Source organism: Haemaphysalis longicornis, unplaced genomic scaffold (assembly GCF_048455015.1).
Source record: "Haemaphysalis longicornis isolate Haplotype H1 unplaced genomic scaffold, Haemaphysalis longicornis Haplotype H1 scaffold_6, whole genome shotgun sequence".
Classification (NCBI taxonomy): Eukaryota; Metazoa; Arthropoda; class Arachnida; order Ixodida; family Ixodidae; genus Haemaphysalis; species Haemaphysalis longicornis.
This window is the reverse complement of record NW_027526407.1, coordinates 25,204,738-25,223,683: the sequence shown is the minus strand read 5'-3', so window position 1 is coordinate 25,223,683 and position 18,946 is coordinate 25,204,738. Positions and strand designations below refer to the sequence as shown.

The window sequence follows — 18,946 nt, the reverse complement described above, 5'->3', positions numbered from 1 at the left end:
TCAGGTAGGCCTAAGTACAAATTAGGGGCAAGAAGCCATGACCGACGTTCTCGCCAGAATCCGACCGCAGTCGCACCAGCTGAAAGACAAGCAGAAGTTCTGAAGGGTTGCTTCTCAGCATTCTAAAGGGAAGCACTAATTTTGTGTCGACATGCTTTGAATCGAAGTGCCGATCACGATCCGGTAAGATGTCAGGAGGCAGAAGAGACTCTAGGTCTTGGTCAATTTCCCGACTGTTGATGCACTCCGACGTATCATAGAGGAGAACCCGCGGACGTCCAACTAATTGAAACAAAAACCTTACGACTAAGACGTACATAGACGAGATAATGAGAGATAATAAAAATCGCATTAGAACCACCCAAACAATATAAAAAAATCGACAGAAGGAATGAGATCACGCCTAAGCGTAGCATTATATGCTCGAATTTCAGCAGGTGGTCCTGTAAACTTTAAAGTATCAGAACACAGATAAAGAACATAAGCTATTCCCTGAAGCAAACACAGTGAACGTGAACGACAATACGGGAACCTATGGCAGCAATAGCGACAGAGATATCGTAACTAGAAGAAAGGGTTACCGTTACCGGATAAAGAGACAAACTTTGCAAAAAAGCCGAACTACCTGGGATGAGCAGCGAGGACTTGAATGAAGCTTGAAAATGATGAGTGACTGCTCCCTTAACAAACAGAAACAAATCAAAGCATCAATTTAAACTTATATTGTGCCAATAAAGGAACACTGAAGTTAATTTGTCAATTTCAAATTTTTGCTTCCACTGAATAGACTGGCTCAAATTAACACACCTTAAATCGTTGATCTGGTTGATAAGTCGGTAAATATTTTATAAAGCCCGAAATAAGAAACCCTAACATGCGCGCTCTGTGGTGGGCGCACCAACTAAACGTGCTGACGTCGGGAGGAGGTGCACCGGAATTGGACGATGTCCAAGATTAGCATTCAAACAAGTTTCCGTTTCGCTTCTGTAAAACTACATGCTTGACATCAGACGTTATCGTTGGATGGGCATTCTCGATACCTCAATAATCGTCATACCACGCTTCTGCCTTGTTGTCTGCTGTAACATGCCTAAGCTAAGCCTCCAAGGACGACTTGGAATTGTAGCGATCACTAGTCGAGGCCAACGCAGTTGGTCAACGTCCTCCGCGTCACCACAGACGCTCAAATGCCATGCGCTTTTCCCGCATATTCGGAGCTTGCCTCACTCATGCCTTTATCGTAAAACGCGCGTTCGCACCAGGGCAACGGTATGCTGATTCTGGCCTATGCCCAATGCCCGCAAGCAGTCGGTACTTATGGCAACAGCACGTCAACGCTAACTCGCTAGCGCGTCAGGGTAACTATGGCCGCGTTCTGCGAACTTGTTCGTGGTACAGTGAACGTTACGGCCCAAAATTGGTGAACTCGATATAGATAACATCAGACTAAAGCGAGTCAACTTAAAAAAAAGGAATGTAACCTCGGGGATTTAAACTTTCAACTTGCAAAACAACATAGCTTGCGCTCCAGACCACTCGGCCACGGGCCAGTGGTGCCGTGGTTGGAAATGAGCTTTATCCAATTTACCGTTTTATTTAGTATTCAATTTCAACCCGCCGCGGTGGCTCAGTGGCTAAGGCGTTGCGCTGCTGAGCACGAGGTCGCGGGTTCGATTCCCGGCCGCGGCGGCCGCTTTTCTGATGGAGGCGAAAAGCAAAAACGCCCGTGTGTACGAGATTTCGGCGCACGTTAAAGATTCCCAGGTGGGCAAAATTAATCCGGAGCCCTCCACTACGGCGCGCCTCATCGCCTGCGTTGCGTCGGCGCGTTAAACCCTAAAAAATCAATCAATAGTATTCAATTTCAAGCAGCTTACGTGCCTATTTGTTGGATAGCGCTCATGCAGTAAGCGTCCCCGAAATTCCCATCATATCTCACGTCTAGCAATTTCGTTTCTTATACGGGAAATCGTTAGAACATGCGTAGTCATGCTGCTCACCGCTGTGCTTGTTCGCCCAGCCAAAAAAAGTGCTTCCTGCTCCCTTGTTTTACGCTGTACGGTAACGTTACCGGATTATTTTATTTCGTTAGTACCTACCGTATTTACTCCCTCAATGATCGCACTTTTTTTCTAAAATATGATGCAAATTATCGGGTGAGATCATTACGCGACTTAAAATTTTCGCCAAAAAAGTTTGAGCGCAGAAAACGCAGGTGCAGGTCAGAATTTTTACGATACGTGACATGAACATAATAAACACAACCAATAAAAACATAATAAAAACTCCACCGACCACCGAATGACCACCGAGTAACGCAAAATGCAGTGTTTTCATCACGCAACGCGCCGGAATTACGGAATCGCGGAACGCGCCGGAACGACTTTGCTGCGAGGTGAGAACAGGTCGACCAATAAGTGGCTGCTGCTGTAAGAGAGTGGGACATCATGACACGCCTGCTGACGCAGCAAGCAGAGGGCGTTTCTTGTGTCTTGTGATTACACTATGTGCATTGAGTGAGAGTTTCTTCCGCACGAATAATGAACTCATGCTTGCCGATATCGCTAATATAATCAAGTCCGCGGCAATAACGTAGCCATGTCCGCTTAGAAATAGGAGGAAACTAGGGTAAGCATGACCATCGTTATCAATCCTGGCAGGCATATGCCGTATGGCTGCGGCAAGTTCAGGGTGCAATCATTGCGCTGGAAATTAAAAAAGGTCGTATTTTAACGACGAACTTCAGGGGTGTGATCATTACGTGAGTGCGATCGCTATGTAAGTACGGTATATTGACTTCGCTGACTCTTCTCCCGCCTCCAAGTGGTCTTAGATTTTTCTACTTGCGTACCAGTCAGCGAAGTGTCGCGTGTGCGCTTGTGAAGCGCTTGTATGGAGCGACGTTGACTTCGGACTCGATACAGTGTACAAACTAACAAACTAAACAAACGCACATTCTTCCATTCACAGATGTGTCATAGCTTACTTTCAACTGACCGAACGAATTGTGACGACCCATCGGTGGCCGGTGGAATAAACGCTGGGCCAAGTAAATCTGTCGCAAGGTCGCCGAGCCGTGCGGTTGAGCAGTCAAGCCAAGTCAATTCCCCCTGACGTCACACGAAAATTCCACAGAAAATGGGCCAGGATGCACAGAGGAGAAGAGCATTTTAGACGTGATTTTTCTACTAACTAAATTCGCGTAAACTCACTCAGAGTGGTTAAAACATGGCATATAGTCCCCGGACTACAATTTGCGCTAGTAATCCCGCAATGTTTACAAATGACTTCAGTGTCCCTTTAAATTATAGGAACATGAGACTGAAGTACAATATTTAAGGCATTTCAGTGAGAAAGAGGATCCGGACATTCTCGCTCCGCAGGAAACCTATCGAAAAGCTTCAACTTGAGAGGTTATGATACGCCTACAACCTGAAGGCAAGGGTCTCACTTTCATCCTTTCCTCGTACAGTCAAATATCAATGCAACGAACGAATTTCGAGGGACCGCTCAAAATAGTTCATAATTTTGAGTAATTGTTACAGTGAAAGAAGAAAAAACGCGCCGTAAAATTTTCGATCGTAACAAAAGAATTCATTTACCTTTACTGGGAACACCTGAACAATCACGTAGCCTCTAAAACGGGTATGGATGCCGGTTTATTCGAACAAATCGGCTATGTTTGCCTGAAGTGTGCCACTCAACTACTGCAAGACGAACGATTCGAAGCTGTCCACGTCCTTGTTTACTGCCTCGGTAGCATTGCTGCACCTGCTAAGAAAAGTGCGCATTTTTGCTACGCACTGCAAAACATAGGTGTTAGACACGACTTCTTGGCCTTGGCTGGCGGGCCCTGTCTCAGCGTCATTGTCATCGCTCTCGGCGTCCTCGTCGCTGGTTCCGTCATCACGACGAACGGTGGTGACATGTCTGCAGTGATCACTTCAGCACACGTGCATGCTTCATCGTCGCAGTGCGCGTAATCTTCAAAGGTGACGGCAGCGTCCACGGCGAGATTTTCTGTGACTTCATTCAATGCACCGCATTCTTCACTGTCTTCTCGCCACCACTGGCTCGCATAGCCGAAGACCCCATAGGCGCAGGTGATGGCGACAGAGCTAACGCGCATTTTGTATGCTGATGATGATAGTTGTACATGCCCACTATTAGTCGTCGTTCCCACCAACACGAGTAATTTTGTACACTCGGAATTCGTTATTTTGAAGTGTTGTTTTATATTACGATGATAAAATTCGATACTTTATTCTGAGGTTCTTAGTGCTAAGTTTTTTACATAGAAATTAAGGGGGTTTTGTAGGGGATTTTGAAAATGTTGGGTAATCTGAAAAAATCGTTATTCTGAGGTTCGCAATAACGGGATTTGACTGTAGTGCTTATCAACGACCAGCAGGTAATTGGACAGAGGATGCGGCACTAGCTCGTTGAAAAAAATACCCCGAAGAAAAATCTCCCACACCTACAGTACAGCCGGCGACAACTTCGCAGACAGACGAGCTCTCTCGTATGGTCCTCAAAGGTACCGACGGGCTTAAGATTCTTGTAAGGGACAAGTTGAGGGCTCCTCTCGTAGCATGGGGTAATATCATCATCATCGTCATCACCAGCCTATCTATGCCCACTGAAGGGCAAAGGCCTCTCCCATTATTCCCCAATTGCCCCGGTCCTGTGCCAACTGCGACCAATTTATCCCTGAAAACCCCTGGTTGAGTGATTGCCAAGGCGATGGCTGCCTCTTCGGCTGCCGACATGTTTTCGGCCTAGAGTGAGGCACAAGCAAGGAGGTTGTTTTTGGAGGTAGCCACGATGTTGGCGTACTGCTTCCCTCGATGTTGGGAGCCGTCTGCTTACATAACTGCGCGATCCCCACCGAGGGTGGTGTTCAGCACTTGATCCCGTGCTTGTCACCGACCCTAGTCGTGTTAAGGATTCATATTTCTAGGCAACGGGAGCATATGAGGTTTTTGTCGCCAAAAGTCCAGGAGTACATCACGCCAAGTGATATTCGGCCAGGCCCAGCCAATGTGGTGAAGGATGCGGCGACCCACCGCAGTTCTGCTCATTCGGAGCTTCTGGATAGAAAGATGGCCCTTGATCATCTCTTCCACCGTGTTGTAGAGCCCCGTGCTAAGCAGCCTCTCAGTGGACACACTCATGGCAAAACCAATGGATTGCTCAACGGCATTTCTAATCATTATATAAAGCATCTTTATATCCTCCTTGCCGAGAAGACAGGGGTTGATGATGATGATGATGTCCTCAAATATTTTGGCACGTACCCACAAGGGGGGATTGGCCAGGGCTAAACTGGTTAAAAACGTGAGGACTTCAAAATACTTATTTCCGGAAAGAGGGTGTAAAAGGAAACTTAGTTAAGAATGGTTGATGTAAGTGATTCTCGAGAGGACAAAAGCTTGGCTTCTTGAGGCCTGGCTTCTTTGTGGCAACTTTCCTGATCATTTGCATGATTTGATTGATGCTGTGTTTGAGGCGGGGCAAGGATACCTCCCTCTTGGTGTTGCCCTGAAAATATAGGCCCAGGATCTTGATGCTGGGGATTAGTGTCATGGCCTCGCCATCAAGGTGTATTTGACCGTGTTTCTTAAGGTGTCGTTTGGCGTGAGGGCAACTACAAGGAACAGATATTTTTTACGAAACCACAGGCTTTGTGATCTTGGGGTTGTGATCTTCATTGAGGAGATGACGCAACTATTTCACCGCAGGGACCCCGAAATGACGAACGAAAAGAAGTTATGCTTCTTGATGCGCAGTGCCATGGAGGAACTGTTTCCTGGACTTGTCCGCAAACCGCCCACAACCCTTGCCCAATTCGTCACTGAAGCCAGCACAATTGAGAAGGCACTCCAAATGCGTGCTGAGCAGTATGACCGCAACTTTGTTGGCCGGTCAATGAGACCTACGTCGACACCATGCGGATTTCGGCTAATTGCGTACTAGAGACCATCGGCGCAGTAGTGAGAGAGGAGCTGCCGAAACTTCTCCCCACGCCACCGAAGCCCCACATCGGTTCCCTTACCGACATGATTAGGGAAGAAGGGCCACAAGCGTTGGGAACTTCTGCGCCATCCGAAGAACCCGTGAGCCACAAACTATGTCCTACCTATTGAACAAGTGTGCGAAGCTGGGTAAGTCGGTAAGCATTCATGATTAGAAACAGCGCAAGAGACAGGACGTCGAAACTGACAAGGACGGGCGCTGACTGACGACTGAATATTATTGAAACAACGAAATATATACGAAAAGCAAGAGCACAAGCAGAGCAAGAAAGGCAAACAAAGGTTACAATAAGATTATTAAACAGAGGTTGCGGAGGGTGATACCTCTGTTTATTAATCTGACTGTAACCTTTGTTTGCCTTCTTTGCTCTGCTTGTGCTCTTGCTTTGCGTATATATTTCGTTGTTTCTTTCAATAAAATTCAGTCGTCAGTCAGCACCCGTCCTTGTGAGTTTCCTCGTCCTGTCTCTTGCGCTGTTTCTAATCATAGACTATGTCCTACTCCGCGGCAGTTCGTCGACCCCGCCCTGCTCCAACACTTCGTAAAGAGGACCCACCATGCCGCCGCCCACTGTCGCCCCCCGTAGTCCGAAACGAGACGCCGAGGAAGACGGACGTATGGCGAACTCCCGATAATCGTCCACCGTGCTACCACTGCGGAGAGGCCGACCACATCTACCACCGCTGCCCTTTACAAGAGGCTCGGTTTGCGGGGGTTCTCCGTCGACGCACCTCGCCCCCGACCCAGCCAGCGCCGATCTGAGATCGAGAAATACCTGTCCAACACCAGCCGTGGTCCAGCCCGTTTCAACCGTTCGCCGTCGCCCTACCCATACCAATCGCCGAACCGCCGTAGCAATGCTGGTTTCGCCCGTGGAAAGTCCCCCACCCCAGGAGGGGAAAACTAAAACCAGCAACTTGTGGGCGTGAAGTTGATCTACGGCGAAAAAACAGAAACCCTCCAACTACGCAAGGACGCTCCGAAGACAGTGATTCACGACATGCCCTAATCTCGACGACCAGACCTAACCCTGACGAGACTCCCGAACACGACGACAGCCACACGGCGCCACGCGTACCCGACATGACCGAGTCTGCCGCTGAGAAGACGACGACAACGACGACGCACAATGCCCGACCGTCAACACGCACAAGCCGAGATGCGACGCCTCGACGCACCCGGAACTCGAGGAAAGCGGCATCTGATGTCAAGGTGTCCATCAACGGCTTTGATGTAGCCGCCGTCATAGACACGGGTGCAGACTACTCAGTAATGAGCGGACCATTTGCGACTAAGCTGAAGAAAGGAATGACCACATGGGACGGTCCGCACATACGCACAGCATGAGGTCATCTCGTGACGCCAAGTGGAACGTGCACATCACGCGTCACTATACACGACACAACGTACCCTGCAGCGTTCGATATTTTTCCTAACTGCCCCCGTGACGTAATTCTCGGAATGAACTTTTTAAAGGACAACGGTGAAGTAATTGATGTACAGGCCACGTCTATAACATTTTCCTCCGATCACTGTATGCCGCTGGTACCGAACCCCGAAAACCGTGCTGCTGTAACGATCGCCCACGATCATGTCACCCTGCTACCGCGCGCAAGCTAGACGATCAGCGTCTACTGTGAAGATGCGGTTGCTGACGTCGACGCTATCGTAGAGGGTGACCAAAGGTAGGTTTTCGGCCACGGTGTCTCTGTCGCAATAAGCATTGCGTGCTTAAGCAACGCCAATCCCACGTTTTGATCACTAATCTCACCGCCGAGTACCAGTATTTAGTCAAGGGCACTTCAATCGCGTTCCTCAAAGAAACGCAAGAAGCAAGAACGTGATCGCGGTTGCCGAATTTGAACATGCACCCGAAGATACTTTCAAGCTTCAGAATCCTTTCGACGTGAATCCGGCCTTACCACAAGCAGAACGGAACAAATTATTGGCTTTACTGCGTAGCTACAGGCAGTGTGTTTCGTCGAACTCAAAACTACGTCATACACCTCTAGCGAAGCACCAAATCATAGCCGAAGATGGAGCCCGACCTACCCGATAGTCACCGTACTGCGTCTCGTCACACGAGCGGGAAGCCATCCGGACTCAAGTCTACGACATCCTCAGCGACATTATACAGCCATCGAAAAGCCCCTGGCTTCGCCGGTCGTACTCGTGAAGAAATATGCACCATTTATAGATGAGACATTTCGGGAACCGGCATGAAAAAGGGACATGTTAGAAAGTAAAAGTTCGTTAATTGATCAAGCAATGCGAGATCGTTTTATTTTTGGTACTTCTGCAGTGCTCTGGAGAAAAGTTAACTTTGTGTAATGTATGTTCGCAGGCTATGCTAATAAGCAGTCTTTAAGAAAAAATTCCCGCGCCTTCCCGCGAGGGGAACACGAGTAAATGCAGACCATTGGGGGTCGTTAACGCCACGTAAAGTCGCGTTAGGGTGGGTAGTTGGCTCGTAGTTGCGTTGGTGTTGGTTTTGGGTAGAGAGAGGAGAGTAAAGTCGCGTTAGAGTGGAGCGAGCGTCAACCAAGGAAGGAAGGAGAAACGCAGTAAGTGAAGCACGAGCGACTGCTGGCCGCTTTATATTTGCAGCGCGCACAGTAGAGGGAGAGCAGTACGGGGGGGGGGGAGAGCGCGCATGCGCAAGCAGCGCGCGCCCTTCCACGCCCCACCGCGCTGCTATCACGCACCTGTTACGCCGAGACCGCGACGGAGCGAACGGGCTGACTACGACGCATGCGCGCGCCAGCGGCTGTTGAGAAAGAGGAGGGAAGCAGGAGAGGCGCACCTGCTGCGGACGCGGAGCTGTGGACGCCGTCCGACGCAGGAAGAGGCGAGGCTAAGAAATGCTCTGCATTTAAAAAGACGGCACATTATGGTTTAGCGTTGACTACCGGCGACTGAACAAAATCACCAAAAAGGACGTGTACCCCCTGCAACGAATCTACGACGCCCTCGACCACCTCTGCCATGCGAACTACTCCTCATCGATGGATCTGAAGACCGGCTACTGGCAAATTGACGTGGACGAGATAGACCGTGAGAAGACCGCATTTATAACCCCGGATGGCCTACAGGAGTTCAAGGTGATGCCGTTTGGGCTCTGCACGGCGCCACCGACGTTTCAAAGACTCATGGACACTTTTCGGGCTGGCCTGTAGTGGCACACCTGCCTCGTATACCTCGACGACGTTGTGGTATTCTCCCGGACTTTCAAAGAACACCTTTCAAGGGTGTAGTCTGTATTCCAGGCTATCCGTACGTCAGGGTTAACGCTGAAGCCTGAAAAGTGCCGTTTCGCGTACGAAGAGGTGAAGGTTTTGGGCCACGTCGTCAAAGCCGCGGGAGTCCTACCTGACCTGGAAAACTTCAGCATTTTGGAACTTCCGAAGGCCGAAAGACAAGAAGGGCATCCGAAGATTTGTCGGACTGTGCGCATACTACCGGCGCTCTGTCGCACACTTTGCACGCATTACAGAGCCACTCACACGCTTGACGAAAGATAGCGCCCCTTTTAGTTGGAAAACAAACAAGAAGAAGCCTTCTGCGAACTGCAAAAACACCTGCAAAGCACGCCCGTCCTCGCTCATTTCGACGAAGATGCCGAAACGGGAATGCACACCCACGCCAGTTATATATGCTTGGGTGCCATCCTCGTCCAAAAACAAAATGGTTGCAAAAAAGTAATCGCCCTTGCCAACCGTGATCTATCGAAGGAGGAGAAAAATTACTCAGCGTCTGAAAAAGAGTGCCTCTCTATTAAATGGTCGATTTCAAATTTTCTCCCATACGTGTATGGTAGACCGTTCAAGATTTTGGCAGACCGCCATGCGCTGTGTTGGCTCACCAATTTGAAGTATCCGTCAGGCCGTCTTGGGCGGTGGAGCTTGCGCCTGCAAGACTTCGATGTTGCAATGGTCTGTAAATCCGGCAGGAAACGCTCCGACGCCGATTTCCTGTCCCGCGCTCCCGTCGACCCACCAGCACAAGACTCTGATGAAGACAGAGCGTTCTTCGGAGTCGTGACAGAGAGCGACCTAGCCGCCCAGCAGCGTGCCGACCCCGACTTACACGTCATAATCGACTACTAAAAGGATGCAACGTCACCGTGGCTGGGACCAGGAATAGCAACCTACCAGCATACGGCCCGAAAAACTCCGTTCTCGTGAAGAAGAATTTCAGCCCCTCAACAAGAACAAATTATCTTCCTGTCATTCCCGCAGACCTGCGTGACGAAATTTTGGAAGCGTGCCACGACGACCCGTATTTCGGATATGTGGGCACAGCCCGCACAATTGGTAAAATCAAGGCGAAGTACTGGTGGCCCGGGCTCACATCCCACGTCACCCACTACGTCCGGAGCTGCTGTGACTGCTAGCGACAAAAAACGCCGCCGACGAGAACCGCCGGACTTCTGCAGCTGATCGCCGCCCATCGAGGCCCTTCCAGCAGAATGGAATGGACCTTCGGGGGCCGTTCCCTACGTCACAATCCTAGAACAAGTGGATTGTCGCAGCGACAGACTCCTGGACTCGCTACGCAGAGAACGCCGCTCTTCCGAGGGGGACTACACAAGAAGTCGCGAAATTCTTCATAAACCAAGTTGTGCTGCGACACGGCGCCCATGAAATCCTAATCACGGACCGCGGAACGGCCTTTACTGCGGAGCTTATGCAAGGAATCTTGCGCTACAGCAACAAGGATCCCCGAAGAACTACGGCGTACCACCCCAAAACGAATGGACTAACAGAACGTCTGAACACGGCAATCGCAGATATGCTGTCAATGTACGTCGACCTTGAACATAACAATAGGTACGAAGTGCTCCCGCATGTTACGTTTGCGTACCACACGGCTATCCAGGAAACTACGCAGATGACGCCGTTCGATCTTGCCTCAGGAATACTGCCGACTACAATGCTTGACACCATGCTTCCGCATGTAGCAGACGACGACATCAACCCCGACGTCCAAGCATACCTTCATTGTGGGGAGGAGGTCCGCCAGCTCGCTCGAGTTCGTACAACGGACCAGCAGGTGGTGGATGCCGGGCGCTACAACCTCCGACGCCGAGACGCCGAGTACCACCGACGGGATCGTGTTTGGGTTTTGGACTCCAATGCGATGACCGGGACTCAGTGAGAAGCTTCTGCGACGGTATTTCGGACCCTACCAAATTCGAGGACGTGTCTGCAAACGTACCTACGAGGTGATCCTCTACGTTGATTCCGGAACGTCACGACCACGCACGCGGCCCGAAGTCGTCCACCTGGTTCGCTTGAAACCTTACTATGCAAGATGACAGACTTTTTTTGTTTGTTTGGATTGTCTTTTGTTTTAGCACCGGGTTGATGCACCCTTAGAGAGGGGGAGGGGGTAATGCCGCGAACCATGTATGCGTTTGTTTATTTATTGTTTTTTTTTACTGCCCGGCTGTGGCCAGCTGTTTTATCTCTGTCCGAACCGAAGCGCGTCTTCTATTCTTTATGTTTATGCCCCACGGCTATATCACTCAGATCAGCAGGCTGTTTCGCCCTAACTTCACTATCCCAGAATAATCTTCTCTGATCTACGATGTTCTGGATGTAAATCGGTGGTTCCAGATACACTCGCGCCTAAAGATAAGAGCCTGAGAGCAGACGCTGCGGCATTCGAATCGCGGACGCTCGTTTGAGCACGTCAATTTGTTGACTGCTGCTTCGCCGCATGTGTACTCTTTAAGTTGTTAGGGGAGCACGAGTTCACTCTAATAAACTTTTTTTTCCTTCAAGAGACTGATTCGTCTTTGGCGACGTGACAACCGGCAACAGTGAGCCGAGAGACACTACTACAGACCTCGTGTTTGGGAGGGGAATACCGCGCATTGACCTTGTGAGGGTAGAAAAAGCATTGGGAAGTGAGCAATAAAATAGCGATCTAAACATTGACCACCACATCCGAAAATCCACTAAAGTAGGAAAGGCGAGAAAAACGAATAAAAAAACCTTCAGGAAAGAGGGTGTGAAGCAGCGAAGTTTATTTAGTTGATCGCGAGAAATGGACCAGCCGATGAGTGAGTAAAGATGGGTTAAAAACGCACGAAAGAAGTTCAGTAGACAACAGATAATCTGACGTGGATCCCCAGATCTTGCACCTTTGGTACGCTTGGCGATGCCTTACCCGGAGGTAGAAGAAACAAACGTGCAACAACAAATTACAACAACGGCATTGCTCTATCAACAAAGTAAGCGACAGAATACACCAATCAATTAGAAAAATTGTAGTGAGCTCTATAACAATTGTCACGGAACTCTTAGAACTCTGCGAATGCGCAGTATGTCGAGGTCAGTCATTCAAAACAATTTGCAGTCAAAGGCAACAGCCAGAAACATAGTTGGGTGACTTATTCACAGCTCTGCAGCCACTGCGAAAGACATCCTCCAAGCAGAAAAGCACACTTTTAGGGCCAAAAAACGTCCCCAGCCGTTACGGCTGAAACCAAAACCGAGAAGTTGATCAGCCTTCAAGCAGGGACGAGCTTGATGCCGCATTGGCCAAGCTCATGAAAAAACCCCAAGCCGGGAAAAGACAGGAAAAAACATGTTACGTAATACCACCGACAGGGTGACGGTTGATCTCATGGGGAAAATAAAATTTATTCGAAATAGCGGCAGACTTCCCGCAGTATGGAAACACGCACATGTCACCATTCTCCCAAAACCCAGAACCACGTTTGGGGATAACCACACTCAGGCGGATACGTTTGACTTCGTGCCTCGGAAAACTAATGAAACACACGGTGTTTGCCAGGCGGGGCTCTCACATAGACGAAGAAATGAAAGGACGAAAAGGACTCTCCGATACCATGTATCGGTTCTGCGCCAACTTGCCCTGTCAGAACATCCTGTCACAAGTAAACGCAGAGGTCATCAATAAACATAGCACCTCACAAACAAGCGGCATTCTCACTATTGCCGTCAAAAAGGCTTGTGATGTCCCGCCCGCAGATACTTGAAACCCAGAAGACTACTCAACGTGGCCTTAAACTACGCCAGGGACTTCCTCTCGCCACAAACAGCTACGGTAGAACTTATAAAACTACGGAGGTACCAATTTTAAGCCCAGCAAAGGGTTCGCCATCGACTACAAGGCTACATCTCGCCATTACTCTTTATTTGTAATGATGAACGTAACTTACCTTTTAAATGCCGTCCTCGGTCTCAGGCATGCCATCTAAGCCGACAACCTACTCTTGTGGACTCCCGAAAGCCCAGCAGGCATCCTGCAGGACGTCCTGCAGAAACCTGTTCAATGCACGGAAATATATCTGAAAAGATGAAGGCGGTTTATTTCTTCGGAGAAATCGGAGTTTCTTGTGCTCAAGGAGCGCACAAGAGGTAGACCCCCCTAGAAAACGTTTGCCCAATAGTCATGATTTCTTCTGTTACCGTTCACAAAGGTCGATGCACTTTGAGCATTGGGTAAGACTTCAAAAATACGGGGCAGATGCCGTTACCCTCAAAATTACGCCCATCTTCCCGCGAGGGAAGCCTGGTGTGATGCGACGCATCGGGGGGTTAAACGAAGTAGCCAAAGCAACGTCACGTCAGTGCGAGAGCCAGCGCTTGACGAACCGCCGTGGCGCGATACCCGCTTTATATTCACAGCGATTGAAAGAGAGGAGACAACGGAGGAGAGTCGCGCATGCGCGCACTTGCGCACACCGGAGCAGTTGTTAACGCTGCGAAGCGCGCGCCAAACAAGCGCGCCTGCTGTGGTATGCTAATGAGCCGGAGTGATAGTGTTGCACACAGCTGTGGGAGAGAAGAACGCAGGAGGAGGGATGCGGACGGACGCCGCGACGACGACGCAGGAGGGACAAGCCGGAGAGCAAGATATGCGTCGCATCTAAAAACTACAGCACAACCTATAAAGTAAGGGATGAGCAATAATTAGGCTAAAAGAAGCGGACTCAGTCGCAGGCCCTGGTGATTAGCAGAATCAACTATGGCGGCCACAACTTGGGGATCAAGGTTACCAAACTAACAAAACTCGATATTTTAATTTGGTAGACCAAAAAATTCACAATGGGACTATCAGCTAAGCCCTCGGCAGGACACGCTTTCGAGACAGATGTCCACAACACATGGAAGGAATTCACCAAGGCGCATAAAGCCAGGCCATTACTTGCAACTCAAGCTTGCCGACACCGCCAGAGCTACCCTCACCCCCTCGTTTTGCAGCCGAGCGTGGCGCACAAAAATTAAACACGACAATTCCCCATGCTTTGGACGAATACATCACCGCTTTGAAAGTGCCACACAACAAACCTATTTTACAACAAGAGAAGCAATACAGCCACTGTCACGAAATAGCGAAGAGCTTACCTAAAGGACGACGTAAGATATCTAGACGCTGCAAATTACCCGGCGATTGAAAGTGGGCGTACGCGATATTTGTGACAAACAATAAAAGAGATGATCTGTGCTCGTCGAGGGTCAAGAGAATTGACCCTGACTCTGTGGAGGATACCGCAGTTGTACTTTCCACCACCACTACCATATTACCAAAAACAGGTGACCCTCATCAGCGACTCGCAAGCAGCCAGGCGTAACTTTCAAAGTGGTCGTATTTCAACGAAGGCACTTGTTATACTCTGCAATGCTACAGAAGAAAAGAAATAACTTTAGCATCTGCATCGTTTCGTCGCTTGTCGAAAAGCCATTAGAGAGTAATAGGCGGCAGATACCTCAACTTGATGACAATAAGAACGGGTTCAACCTCCACGGGCGTTCGCCACCCTGCCGACAAGTGCCCGTCGACTAGCAAAGCTGCGGGATACGCTAGGGTACTACAGCTATCATGAATGATATACCCGCTCACCACCTGAAGCTAATCCAAGAAGGAACCACTCAATTCCAAAGGCTAAAAGCAAACACATTTCCACATGTCCCAAAGCTGCACAGGTTCCATTCCACGCTCTTCAACTACGGCTGCAACTTCTGCGGTGGGACGCCGAACACATTGTACCAAAAGGTGTACGGTGTAAAGGCGTAAAAAAATAATAGAATTCTTCGAACCGACCCCGGAGCAGGGGGAGGTCCCAGCGACGTCTTGGGGAACCAGCGTGGCGTTGTGACCACGACTATTCAAGCTGCAGCTGGACATGGCATCCCGGATTGAGAATGATACCCACCAGGGATTACCGGCAACACTACCCGCGCCCTTCTTTCTACACCATGGGAGCAATAAATCTTTATTCGGATATTGCGCGGATCATTATTGCTAACCAATAACGACCGGTACTTGCACGGCCAAAAGTAATAACGTAAGAAATGCCTTCCTTACACCACGTAACCTAATACAGTTGTGATATCTAGAACAAAATTACGTTCAAAAATCTGCACACATAACAGTAACATACAAACTTTCAAATATTCCGACAAACATGGTAACGAAATGTTACCAAAGCAAAAAACAGATAAATGTAGCGGTTGAAGGTGTTTTAGATATTATTTTGGTTTGTTTACACCAGTCATACCATTGAGCGGTTGGTGCTTAGTGGGTATGGCAGAGAGTCCGGACCTGCGAGGTAGTGTTTTCTACCACAAGCTGGAGTTGTACACACAAAACATGCTTAAATCATTTCATCTTGTACGCGGTTACCTTTGCGCAATATTTGTCGTTTAAATTATCTTAGCCACGTAAGCTTTGTGCGAGATTGGCACATTATGAGAAATATTAAAGCGAACCTTTAGCGTCCTCACTGATGACATTGGACGCCTACACGGCCTACAGGAAAGCCACCTTTCTCTGACAGTGATGAAGAATGATTGTGGGCGAAGTGAAAGAAAAAAATACACTTCCCGGGACTGAAATCCATCCTAGGTCTCTCGCGATAAGAAGCGGGCGTGTATACAATTGCTTCATTTCGATACGAACGACGCGATTTGGAAAACTTAGACGGCAGCCAAAGAACCCGTCACGAGAAGAATGGCGTGGCTCCGGGTACCTTCAGGCTATTAACCAGAAGACATTAGGCCTAACTTCGCATTTCGAGGTTTTAGGCGCACGATTAACGTCACAACTTATGGTTTGCAAATAGCACCAGCACCCACAGAAAAACTGGCTCACTCAAAGCCAAGCAGCAGCTGCCGAAGCGCACCCTGCACCCCAAACCCCAAACGTAAGGCACACCGAGTGCACACCTGAGAGTTGCTATGGGTATTCTAGAAAAGTGCCGCATACATTCAGAGTGGCACATACTCGCAATGCGGGATTGGCCAACAAATGGATTCATTACGGGAAAGCTGCGCCTTCCCCCATCCTCATGTTTAGACGGACGGGGGCTTGGTTTTCTGAGTAGTGTCGTAGAGTTTTTTTGCGGCTTGACAGGGACGAGGCGTCCTGCACGTCATTTACTATGTCATCAAAAGGTCTAACTTTGCCTCAAAATTACTTAACAAGATAGGCTGCACAGTGACGCCCTTAACATTAGCAAACCTTACCGCGAAACATGACAGTGGAACGGCACGAAGGCAGGCGGGCGGCGCGGGCCAAAGCCCTGGCCCGGAAGCTGGAGGAGGACCCCCAGGTCCGGTACGTGGACGCCTCACTCCCAAAACACGAAACAAAGGCCGTGGTGGCCGTAACGGACATCGATGAGCTGAAGACCTGCGCATCGGTGAAGACTACGGACCCGACCGTGGCAGAAGAGGTAGCCATAGCGCTGGCCCTAGCCATGCCGGAGGTCAGCATGGTGGTTACCGACTCCAAGAAAGCGTACGCAAGCTATCGGAAGGGGATCGTCTCCTCTGCGGCAGCCACTATACTCGAGAGACATCCCAGAACACCGGGACGAGTCGCTGAGCTCGTGTAGGTCCCGGCTCACTCGCTCGTGGAAGGCAACGTCACCGCCGACCACTATGCCCGAGAACTAGCCATCCGGGTAGAGGAAGAGCAACCACACCCCGTAACGAGTTGTAAGGAGATCGTCCGCCTATACAAAGACAGTAGAACGAGGCTTCCGAAGCCACACAAGCAACTAAGCAGACGGCAGCAGACGATATTGCGCCGCTTACAGGCAGGGTCGCTCGCACACCCGGCGCTTCTGCACAAAATGTACCCTGCAGAACACGACAACTCATGTCCGTTTTGCCGGGGAGACGGCACTCTCGCGCACATTATTGGGGAGTGAAAAAAACTCAAGACACCCCCCTACACCCTTCCCCCCTCCCCCAATTCCAACCCGCTCGAGTGATGGGAGACCTTACTGTCCAGCTCTGACCTCGCCATTCAGCAACAGCTGGTGGCTCGAGGAGAAGAATTACTGGACATATATGGGTCCCGCGAATAAGGAACCACCCCATCTGGTGCCTGCGCGCACCATTCTCTATTTGAAGCTCCGTTAAAGTTGTTCACTCACTCACTCACTCACTCAATACTAAAAGTTCTCCAGCAAAGCTACGCTAGCGAATAACAAAAATCTAATACTAGTCATGAAGGTTTCTTTATTTCTCTCTCCCTCTCCCCCAATTTCCGAGGATGGAAGAATAGCCTTCAAAGCCCAGTATTGAGAGCGGTGTATTGCCCTGCGGCCATCAATTTTCGCGATGGCGCGTCTGTGCTCTGTTATCACTGAGCCACGTGCACTCAGCACAACGTATCACTGAGCTCACTTGATCTTCTTCAGCGTAATTTTGGCGCATGATTATTCCTTCAATTTATTACCAGCCCATTAGTTTAATTCTGATTCACCTAATACTGAATGATGCATTCAACCTCAAAAATGATCCTCAATTTTTTTCTGCGGGTTTTATGTGTGCCCCATATGTAAGTAACTTTACATCGCGTGAGTCGAAGGAAAATATTCATGGTCTTCATAGTTTTCTCGCAGCATTACCAGTTTTTATTTTTAGGCTTAAGACAAGATGTTGATCTAAAAACTTTTTAGATGCATTTTAGCAACCAAAGAAGGTTCGTTTAACATGCGTAAAGCACGTTATCTAGGAAGAAGTTAAGGATATTCCTATATGAGCAATCGTTGGTGCCACTTACAGTGCGGTATCTGACGTGCGCAAAATGTCAACGCCGCTTGGAGATAAGTTTGAAATATGATAAAGTCGGCATCTTTCGGCGTTAGGCTGCGTTGAGTAGTACATTGCGAACACGCTAGGTTCCATTAGTAGCTAAAAAAGAAATAATACGATTTTCAACAAAAAGGTGTGTTTTTGCGACATCGACATTAGTATACAGTTGCTTTGCAGCGTCTTTTGCGTAAATGCGCCCTCTAACAAAGTATTTATCCGGTAGATAGGTTTTCTCAACACCCGGTCTGCTGAGTACGTATTCAAAGGAATGTTTTATATGCGCTGACTTTTCGGTGTTGTTTTCTTCTCTGTGGCTTTAAAACTTTTCGCGGGTTAAAACTTTATGTAAGAAATTTCAGACCTCTGCCACAAAATACTTTCAATTCTGTCTATTCAAAACTATTTTATTACCGTATGTTTCCATATGGGCAAGAAACCCACAGAGTTCGTTAGGGTTAATCATATAAAATATTTTAGTTATACAATTATTTTGCTGACGTGTTTACCAATATACTACGTTATGACAAGATATGGCAAACATTTTCATCGGGAACTTGTTCATTATGCACCCTTCATTCAGGCAGCATAAAGACACGGTGATAAGCACACACCAAAAGCATTATAACTAAGTGTGGGTTGGGAAATATACTTCTAACAAAGAAACTGTTAAATTCAATACGTTTGGAAACAACGTATCAAAGAGATCACATCATTACCGCTAAACGGTGTATAAAAAATAGGTATAGAAAAAATATATACACACATGAACAATAGGGTATTTCAACCACATGAAACCAACCGAAAGGAAAAAAAGAACTATTAAGTAG

The 18,946-nt window shown here is 48.7% G+C and overlaps 1 long non-coding RNA gene across 4 annotated transcripts in view; it reads right to left on the bottom strand.

Annotated features, from left to right (window-relative positions):
* LOC144142333 (uncharacterized) overlaps positions 1-18,946 on the bottom strand; it is a 142,745-nt gene that overhangs the window by 65,662 nt on the left and 58,137 nt on the right. Inside the window, exons 3-4 of one of the 4 annotated variants that reach the window (XR_013316945.1) lie at positions 18,088-18,218; positions 13,229-13,357 (exon numbers count right to left, since the gene is read on the bottom strand). The exons of 1 other annotated variant lie outside the window; for it this stretch is intronic. This is a non-coding gene — a long non-coding RNA (uncharacterized LOC144142333). The remainder of the gene's footprint in view (positions 1-13,228; positions 13,358-18,087; positions 18,219-18,946) is intronic. 2 more of the 4 variants (XR_013316947.1, XR_013316946.1) reach the window with 2 other exon arrangements.